Source organism: Drosophila miranda, chromosome 3, assembly GCF_003369915.1.
Source record: "Drosophila miranda strain MSH22 chromosome 3, D.miranda_PacBio2.1, whole genome shotgun sequence".
Classification (NCBI taxonomy): Eukaryota; Metazoa; Arthropoda; class Insecta; order Diptera; family Drosophilidae; genus Drosophila; species Drosophila miranda.
Window position 1 is genome coordinate 1,949,063 of NC_046676.1, and position 10,989 is coordinate 1,960,051.

The 10,989-nt window shown below is 42.6% G+C and overlaps 1 protein-coding gene across 4 annotated transcripts in view; it reads left to right on the plus strand.

Annotated features, from left to right (window-relative positions):
• Nucleotides 1–10,989, plus strand: part of LOC117188472 (techylectin-5B-like) — a 136,521-nt gene that overhangs the window by 42,470 nt on the left and 83,062 nt on the right. The window lies entirely within an intron of this gene.

Genomic DNA, 10,989 nt, shown 5'->3' on the forward strand with positions numbered 1-10,989 from the left:
TAATTTGTAATAGGTTTTATTTCATACATATATTTAGTCATAATAATATCGGCGGTTATATATATATCAATAGCGGGGGTTGATTTGCGGCGGTACAGCGATGTGCGGGAAGTTGGTTGTGAGTCTAATTAACTACTACCTTCAACTCCACAAAAGAAGTCGAACAAAAGGGAATTGAAAGATCATGCGACGGTCCAATGCAAAACGGTACACATCGATATATGCGTGTGCAGCTGCGGGCTTTGTGTATATGTGTGAAAACCTAACAGTGAATGAGCAGTTATTGAATTAGTTATTCAAATATATTAAAGGTTTATTGTAGGTTTGTGGTCGGAGCTGCGCTGATTCCATCAACGCGGCCCGGCTGCAGCAGTAGATCAAACGCAAGATCCATAAAAGATTAATCAGAGCGCAAACAGGCAATAGCAAAATCAAACACTGATGCTCGATGGCACTTGCTTAAAACAATTCTGCGTTGCTCTGCTTCGAATATTTATATTTGCGCAAGAATGCCCATACCAATTTTTGCAATGGTAGAACATTTTCAGAAAACTTTAATTGAGTAAGGACTCCTTGCTAAGGAGCCAACAAAAGGATAGAGCTAAAATGAAATGTCATTAATCAATTTGCATTTTAAGCAAAGGTATATATACATATATATTCAAACGTTTTTTTGCGTTTGTTTGAGTAGACAGCGCCTCCGCCAGAGGGCGCACACATTGCACGATACGAGTGTGTGTAGAAGGCGTTACGTAGCCACAGCAGTTTAATTTGTTCCTTCCTATAATATTAATCCGATCTTATTTAATTTTGGCAATCTGGTCATGGTCATTCTCTATAATTCCGCGTTTTTAGTTTTCTCCCACCTTCAAAATTGTAGATGTAATAGATTTTCGTACCCTACAAAGCTTCGACGGTAATCAACACTAGAGCGAGAGCTTTTGTTAACAGTGCCGTGCTGTTTTTTTTAGAATAACGGGAGCTAGACGATTATGGATTAGTGGCCATCACTTTAATAGATGCAAAAATTGGGATTCCATGAGCAGGGATATAAGACCCCAACAAGGGGTAAAGGTTTCTTCGGGAGTACCACAGGGCAGCCATCTAGGCCCCTTACTTTTCAGACTCTTTATTAATGACTTGCCTTCGGTATTAACATACTCTCGAGTACTTATGTATGCGGGTGATGTTTAACTCTGTGTCCAGTATAAGGACATTTCATTTCATTCTTGCTTGCAATCCGATCTCAATAACTTTCAATCATGGTGCTGTGCAAACTTGTTACACCTTAATGCCTCGAAATGTAAAGTTATAACATTTCATCGTTCTAGCCCCTTGTTGGCTCCCTATACCCTATTTGGTGGTTCTCTTGAGAGAATTACCCTGGTGGATGATCTGGGTGTTATGTTAGACCCCAAGTTAAAGTTTTCTGAACACATTTCTACCATGGTAAACAAGGCCATTGGCGTGCTTGGGTTTATAAAGAGGTGGTCAAAGGAATTTGACGACCCCTATATAACAAAGACTCTCTATACCTCGCTTGTTCGTCCGATCTTAGAATACGGCTCCTGTGTATGGTGCCCTCAGTACAAAGTACACCAGGACCGTATAGAATCAGTACAGAAACATTTTTTACTTTTTGCTATGCGGGGCCTTAACTGGGATGAAGGTTTGAGACTCCCATCTTACTCTAGCAGACTGCTATTAGTAAACCTCCCATCCTTAGTTAACCGTAGAAAAATGCCTGGTGTGATTTTTATGCACAACTTGATCAGGAGTGACATAGACTGCCCTGATCTGTTGAGCCGCATAAACTTCATGATTCCTATTAGACTTACTAGAACTTTTATACCGTTGTTCCTTCCACTGTGTAGATCTAAATATTCCTTGCATGAACCGTTTAGGGTCTTATGCTCGGATTATAATTGCCTCTACCATATCATATCCACCACTAATTCTCTTCCTCTCACGAAATTACTAATCCTTACACACCTTTCTAGTAATTAGTAATTAGTAATTGTAGTGGTATTGTTATGTTTAGTTTTAATGCATTTCTAGTTCTCTTAGAAACTTTCGTGCCAATATTCCTCGAATATTAGTCTAACAGCTATCTTTCCTACAAGCACGCGTAACAGCCTTCTGCTGGTTTCACACGGGCCTCTTGACGGTGCAGTAATTGCATCGCCTCTTTAAAGATGCAGTCATTGCATGTCAACGTCCACGAAAAAGGGTTTTGAAACTGGTTAGCGGGACATCAAATCAAGGTGAGACAAAAAAGTGAGTCCGTAACGAAAAATTGTCCTTAACTATTCTTGAAACTCATAGGGACCCTAGCCAATTGGTTCGGTTCCATTAAATCCCACCGAACGCTCCTGGAAAAATGCTATGGAATGTCGACCTACTTGGAAGCGGGCCGGTATGAACTTAAATAAACCCTCTCTAACTTATACATTTTGTAACATAATGGCACTTCCGTGGAAATTTCAACCGAGTTCAAAAAATTAAAAGTCAATAAAAACATTTCCATATACTCTTGTCCCGATATATAATTTCATAAACTTTTATCTGAAACTTCTTCAGTAGTTTTTGGTACTTTTATAGTCGTGTTTTCATTTACTATTTTCGCCTATAAGAAATTCTTGATTCTTGACACAAGTTTTTCTTCAAAGTCTCTATTAAAAGCCAGCTGAGGTTTCTGTGAAACAAACATGAAGTAATTTATGGGATAAGGTAAAAAAAACATGGAAAAATCGTACGGTCGCGACCCGTACGTTCGCGACCGGTACTTAATTGAATTTAAGAAGCACCAATAGAGATTTTTTATTGTGTAAATACATGATAGAAACCTACATTAATCCTCTTTTAAAGTTAATAGCCTGCTTTAGAATTTTCTTTTCCGTTTCGCAGATTTTTCCATTTTACTAGATTAGGTTAGGTTAGGTTAAGGCGGTAGCCGAGGGGGGGGGATAAAACCACCGCCCCCCAAGCTCCCTTGGAACCATGAGACGTCCATTGTGTTTCCGCACAGACGCACACTGAGTGCGTGCTTAGAAGAAGTTTGGAGACAATAGAAATGGCCCCTTTTAATGGCCACAACCTCCAATTGGAACACTCTACACTGATCCGGGAGCCTGAATCAAGTTATGATGTTCAGCTCGATACAGTAGACTCCGCCTCCCACGCGGCAGTCTAACTTTGAGCCATCAGTGTAGAAGTGGACCGCATTTGCAGGTCCTGGTTCGCCCATCTCCCAGTCCTCGCTAGGTGGGATTGATACCTGGAAAGTCGTAGAGAGGTGATTACTGGGGATACAATGTCTGTCCTCTCCGGTAAGTGCGAGGGTCTCGTCAGGATTCCCAAGTGGCCAACCTCGGACGCTTTCCACAGCTTAGCTTCTCTCATTCTGATGGCGGAAAGTGTTGCCACCTTCTTTCCCATGAGATCTACGGGGAGGAGGTCCAGCACGGTATCCAGGGCTTCCCGTGGAGTAGTGCGGGCGAGAGAAGTTCGTTTGTATACGGCTGGCCACCATACTACCACTCCATAGAGCATGATTGTTCGTATGATTCTTTCTCCCGCAGAAGTATGTTCAATACCACGTTCCATAAGAGGGTGTTCCTCTGCTGACAAGTCTAAGTGATTTTTACGTCCCCAGTGATGCCTCAACCGATAGGCTGCTGGGAGTCTGAGATTAGACTAGGCGGAATTCTCGACGTTAGATGCAGCCCCAGGAGTCGTTCCATCGGCAGTGTGCGAAGGCTTGCCTGCCTTGGGAATGAAGACGACTTTGGTCTGAAGACAGGTATCTGGGATGTTTGCGAGGGAGAAAACTCCCTCGTATATCATTTTGAGCCAAATAGTGGCTTTTTGTCCAGCGTGAATCAGTTGGGTAGGGAAAATGCCATCTGGCCCCGCAAACTTGTACTTTAAAGCCATAGAGATCGCCCAAGAAGTGTTCTCCTGGCATAGAAGGTTCATATATCACTTGAGGCAACGGAAGGAGCCGCGAAGTAGTTTGGTTTGTTTTCATCGCAGATAGGGATGTAAGTTTTAAGGAGAAGATTTAGTGACTCATCGCTGGACGTAGTCCAAGACTGGTCAGCGTTCTTTAAATAGCCCAGAGTGGGTGTTGTCTTCGAGACAACTCTGCGCAAGCGCGAAGCTTCTGAGTTATTCTCGATTTCGCTGCAGAACTTACGCCATGAAACGCGTTTGGCTTTCCTTAGTTCTTTATTATAAATTAATAGACTGACCTGGTATTCGGCCCAGTTCCGCTCAACGTTCTCAACCATAGCTTTTTTTAAAGAGTCTCCGGGAGGCTTTCCGGAGTTCCCCAGTTTAGGAGTGCACCATTCAAGTTACTTCCGGACTCTGCTACCGCCAGAGCGGCAGGATTTATGGAGCGCCTAACTGCAGGCGTCGGTAAATATTTTAACGAGATGAGTAGTGGCCTCCCTGGATACCTCCTCCTCAGGTAGAGACTCAAGGAGAACACGACAAAAGTAGGTAGAGTACTGGTTATGAATTAGTGGACTGTATAATCTTTTAATATATTGAGCTTGTTTATTTTCATATATTGGTTATTTAATATGGGTGGTTATGTTACACATGTATATGAATAGCGGGGGTTGTCTATGATGCGGCGGTATAAACTATGCATGCGGTTGGTTTCATCTAGAGATTTCGACTAACTTCCACTCCACAAAAGAAGTCGAGCCAAAAGAGAATTGAAAGATCTGGCGATGCGACGGTCCAATGCAAAACGGTACACATCGTTGTGTGCGTGTGCAGCTGCGGGCTTTAGCTATACGTGTGAGAACATTACAGAACATTATTACTCCTCGGGCTGTTTTGACGGTGACCACTCGAACCCTCTCGTCTTGGCCAGGATGAACTTCGGTGATTCGCCCAAGCAGCCACTTGCTAAGCGGTTGATTCGGCTCCTTCAGTACCACAAGAGCGTCCACGGTTATGTCGTTGGACTCCTGCTGCCATTTCGTGCGAGGTTGCAAGGAAGTAAGGTATTCCAGACTCCAACGTTTCCAGAATCCTTGAACCTTGGCTTGCAGTTGTCTCCAACGCTGCAGTCTATTAATGTTGACGTCTAACAAGGACGGCTCCGGCACCGACATGTGAGGTTGACCTGTAAGAAAATGAGCGGGGGTAAGGGGATCCAAGCTGTGATCGCTGGGCGCGCACAGTGGGCGAGAGTTGAGTAAACCTTCAATCTGAGTTAAAATTGTTGAATATTCCTCGAAAGTCAACGCACTGCTACCAATTACTCGGCGAAGGTGGAGTTTGATAGATCGTATGCCTGTCTCCCAAAGACCTCCAAAATGCGGGGCAGACGGCGGAATGAAGTGCCAGTTGATTTCCTGACTCGTCAGAAAATTAGCAATTTCCTCGTCCTGACTTTGAGATACAGCTATCCGTTGCATCTCCGTTAGTTCCTTTCTGACTCCATGGAATGTTGTGCCATTGTCTGAGTAGAAATCGGATATGGGGCCACGTCGAGACCAAAACCGTTTGAAGGCGGCGATAAATGCAGGAGTCGTCAAATCACTGACGAGCCCGATATAAATTGCTTTGGTGGACAGACAAGCAAAGATGGCAAACCAAGCTTTGCCAAACTTCGGTGTCCGACCTGCTGATGTCTTGATGGTAACTGGTCCAGCGTAATCCAATCCAGAATGTAGAAAGCAGCGGGTGGGCTGATCGCGAAAGGCGGGAAGATCAGCCATGAGTTGTGTGCCTGTTCCTTTGCGCTGGAGGAAACATATCTTGCAGTTGAATAAAATTTTGCGGACTATGTTACGGGCTCCAAGGATCCAATACTTCTGTCTCAACGTGTGGAACATAAATTCGACTCCAGCGTGTAAGGATGTGACGTGCTGGTGTCTAGCTAATAAAACAGCGACTGGTGATTCCTTTGTAAGAAGTATGGGATGTTTTGCATCATAGGTTGCCATCGAATTTCCAATGCGTCCTCCTACGCGTAGAATTCCTTGGTCGTAAACAAATGGGGTGTAGTGAATCTACTTGGATTTTTGAGAAAGGGCTTGTCCCGTGCTCAGCTGTTTGTACTCCACTTGGAAGAACTCCATCTGGACATGTTTGATTACCCTAGAGCGGGCATATTCAAGCTCCCATGATGATAAAAACGATGACAGGCGGTCCTTGCAACGAAGTCGATGTACAAAACGAAAGCAATAGCTAATTGTCCGCAAGAGATGTGACCAGGAGGAAGCCTTGTTGATCATACAATTAAGATCATTTCCTTCATCGGAAATATGTAGAATAACTTGGGGCTTGACCTTTACTTCCATCCGCTCAGCGTCCTCAGTCGACAGTGCGAACTTTTCCTTAGCAGGTGGGCAAGTGCGATGTGATTGGGAAAGCCACGGTGGTCCATTCCACCACAGTTGATGTTCAACCAGCTCCTTTGGTAGAAGTCCGCGTGATGCACAGTCCGCGGGATTGTCCTCGTTGCGAATGTGTTGCCAGCAGCTACGTGGGCAAGCTTCCAGGATCTCAGCAGTGCGATTACAAACATAAGTGTTCCAAGTCCGTGGGGGTGATGAGAGCCAATGTAGTACAATTTCGGAGTCTCACCAACACGAAGTACTGGAAGTAGGAATAGTTAGAGCTTGCTTAACCAGAGACATCAATTTCAACAGAAGATGGGCGGCATTCAATTCGAGCCGTGGGATGGAGATAGGTTTGATGGGTGCCACACGGGTTTTGCGGCGATCAGTGTTACAACATAGTCATTATTGAATCTCACGCGACTGTAGATGACAGCGGCGTATGCATGAGATGAAGCATCGGCGAATCCATGCAGCTCCGTTGCTTGACGTGGCGAGGAGAGGTAGAGAGGTATGCGACAGCGTTCCAGTAAATGAACTTCAGCTACAAACTGTAGCCACCGTGCGCATAGCTGCGCGGGTAGTGGTTCGTTCCATTCGGCCGAGCTCAGCCAACTATCTTGAAAGAGAACCTTTAGAAATACAGTTGTGGGGGCAAGCAACCCCAGTGGATCGTAGATCTTGGCAAGCTCAGACAGCAAGCTCCGTTTTGTCAGAACCTTGTGGCGTCAGGAATGGTCAACTTGAAGGAAAGCTCGTCCACAGCCGGGACCCAGCGTATTCCAAGAACCTTGACATATTGAGTTGGGCTATCTCCCTCTAGGGCTTAAAGTGGATACTCACAAATGTCCTTTGGCAGCGAATTGAGTAGTGACAAACAGTTTGAACTCCATTTTCGAAGTTTAAATTGAGCTTGGCTCAATAGTAAAATTAATTCATCTTTGAGTGCAATGAGATCGTCGATATTATCGAAACCAGTAGAAATATCATTCACGTATGCGTCTCGTACAAGCACAGCAGCAGCCTTCGGATACAAATCGGCATGATCTTGCGCGATCTGCTTGAGAACTCGAACAGCCAAGAACGGTGAAGACGCTAAACCATACGTCACGGTCAGCAGTCGATAATGATCGAGTGTAGCAGTCTCCTCCTTTCGCCAGACCATCCGTTGGTAATGCGTGTGATCTTCTGAAACCAGGATGCCTCTAAACATTTTCTCAATGTCCGTACAAAACACATAGCGATGCTGACGGAAACGTAGACATACTCCAAGTAAATCCCTTTGAATAGGTGGTCCGATGTGTAGTCGTGAATTAAGTGAAGATCTATTGCAGACCTCCCCAGAACCATCGAATACAACTCGGCATTGCGTGGTGGTGCTATCTGGTTTCAATACTGCGTGGTGTGCTAAGTAATTGTGGTTGGCGGGATCGTTTTTGACGGTAGTAGAAGGAATCACCTCCATGTGTCATCGTTGTATATAATCCTCCATAAAGTCGACATACTGTTGTTCGAGCGTAGGAAATTTTCGAAACTTCCGCTCGAGAGAAGAAAAGCAGCGTAGTGCTTGTGGCAGTGTGGATCCCATCGAAGGGGCAGATTCCTTGAAAGGGTATTGGACGTGTGATGTGTAATGTACACGCCATCGTTTCTGCGGGCGTGCGTATGAACGAAATGTTGCTCAGCGGGATCACTAGCATCAATGGTAGCGTCACTTGGTTGAACTCGTTCCATGTCCATGAACGATTGAACCAAAGTGTCCAGATCCTCGTGAGCGTGATGTGCTAGTGCGTGGTTGTGAGTATCACTACTGAGATGGTAGCTGCCTGTAATGACCCAACCAAAATTAGTATGAAGTGCGATAGGATATTCAGAACGAAACTCTTTGCGTTGTCCAGTGTAAATGTTCCAAAGCGATCAGCTCCTAAAATCACGTCAATTTCGCCTGGTTTCCTTAACATAAAAACGGTAGAAAGTCTGACGCAAAAAAGTTATCCGCTATTCCTAAAATGTTTGAGAAGGTTTTAACTCAGCACTTGCAACATCTCTGCATGTCACTTATATCTCCAACTCAGCATGGATTTATTAGGCGGCGATTAACCACCACGAACTTGTTAGAGTTTACCTCTTTCATTATTAAGGGCTTTCAAGGTAACTTACAGACGGATATTATTTACACCGACTTTAGTAAAGCAATCGACTCTGTAAACCCTTTTAGCGCATAAACTTTACCTTTTAGGGTTTTGCCCAACCTCATGACTCAAAAAGAGTCCTCTTCAAAAACTCCCTCTCTTCACCAGTAAAGGTTTCTTCGGGAGTACCACAGGGCAGCCATCTAGGCCCCTTACTTTTCAGACTCTTTATTAATGACTTGCCTTCGGTATTAACATACTCTCGAGTACTTATGTATGCGGATGATGTTAAACTCTGTGGCCAGTATAAGGATATTTCATTTCATTCTCGCTTTCAATCCGATATCAATAACTTTCAGTCATGATGTTTTGCAAACTTGTTACACGTTAATGCCTCGAAATGCAAAGCTATGACATTTCATCGTTCTAGCCCCTTGATGGCTTTCCTGATGGATGATCTTTGATATTATATTAGATGCCAAGCCAAAGTTTTCTGAACTCATTTCTGCAAATAAGGCCATGGGCGTGCTTTGGTTTATAAAGAGATGATCAGAGGAGTTTGACGACCCCTATATAACAAAGACTCTCTAAACCTCGCTTGTTCGTCCGATCTTTGCATACGGCTCTTGTGTATGGGGCCTTCATCCAAAGTATACCAAGACCGAATTGAATCAGTACAGAACAACTTTTTGCTTTGCGCGGCCTTAGCTGGCATGCAAGTGGCATACCATCTTACCCTCACAGATTGCTTTTAATAGACCTACCATCCTAAGTTAGTCACAGAAAAATGCTTGGTGTGATTTTTGTTCACTACTTCATCCAGGATGGCGTAGATAGCCCTGACTTGTTGAGTTGCTTAAACTTCGCGATTCCTATTAGATCCACTAGAAATTATTTACCGTTGACCCTTCCGTTTTGTAGATGGAATTATTCTGGGATTATAATTCCCTCTACCGTATAGTATCTAAAACGGACGGACGGACTCTGCTATTGATACTGATCAAGAACATATATGGGGTCGGAAACGCTTTCTTCTGAGTGCTACACACATCCACTTTCATCACAAAATATCCAAAAAATGTATAGTTTAGGAAATTAATTTTCCTTAGAAGTCTTTCCAACTCGCCAGTTTTTTTTAACAATAAATACGCCTATAAAAAAAGTAAAAAAAAAAACCATTCAATATATATTTCACATTTTATTCGAAATATGCGTTGAGTTGCATAAATAGTATATGGTATGAACTATATTCCCTATTAGTTACGTATATTTAGATTATCCAAAGCGCTCACTCAGAAATGACTTTCAGAATCAAGCTATTTTCTGAGATAAATGAAATGACATACGTCTGTAAGTTTCCTTGAAAACCATTTATTGGAAAAGAGGTAAAAGCTCTTATAAATTTGTGGTCGTTGTTTTATCTCGATGATCGTCAAGCTGTGAACAACAGAGTTCCGTCCTCAGAGTAGATGGTTTGGAAAAATTGTTTTAGTTTTAAAATAGCCAGTGCCCTTGGAAAATCGTCAAACAGAACAGATAAGTTTGACCGCGCTTTTACATGGCGAGTAAAAAATCAGAACCAAATTATTGTAATAAAGTCTTGACTTGATCTTTTTTAGACTGGAAATCTCTTTGGTGAACTACTGGGGTTTTCCAGATCTTATCGGAAAAGATAAAGGGATAAGCATAACAAGAATGAGTCTGAATCAGGCAGACTCCAAATTGCACTCTCTAAAAATGTTCAACTATATTCTCGAAAACGAGAAAAATTAGTGCCTCCTATTCCACAAAAACAACAAAACTAATCTTAAATGCAAAAGGAAAAATATAGAAGTCTTATTGTTGTATACATTGAACATTATTGAACATTGAACATAAATAAGTATATATTGAACGCAATTACCAGGGCAGTTTAGCTTGTGCCTTGTAAAGACAGCTATATCCCGTCAGCTGTTTAAGTTTGCCAGCATCGATAAGAAAATGAAACATATCCATGACAACAATTTGCAAAAGCGGGAGCACCTTAAAACAAAAACAAAACGTTTCGGGTGAAAATTAAAAAGTATGTAAAACCCGGACCCTGCCTAATTATTTTTATTTTTATATCAGCTTTTATTGATTTTCATTAGTGGTGCAATATTGGCTGATAGTCAGAAAGGGGGAGAAATTAATATACTCTTAATCAAAGCAACGAACCAGAGGGAAATTCAAATTATGTACTTGTCTTCCGCGCATACATACATACCACACAATTGCGCGCCTTTGAGAATATTAACCCTTTTTAAAGAAGCTCGCAACCTACCATTAAGACAACTGTAATTTTGAATAGCCTCATGCAATATACGAATGTAATAAACAGATACATATATTTATGTACATATGTTTGTACATTCATAAGATATTTCAAAATTGAATTATGTAGAATTATTATAAGAATTGTCCATGTCAGTATTAAAGGTGCGACACTCATCTAAATATTTTCTTTGCGCATT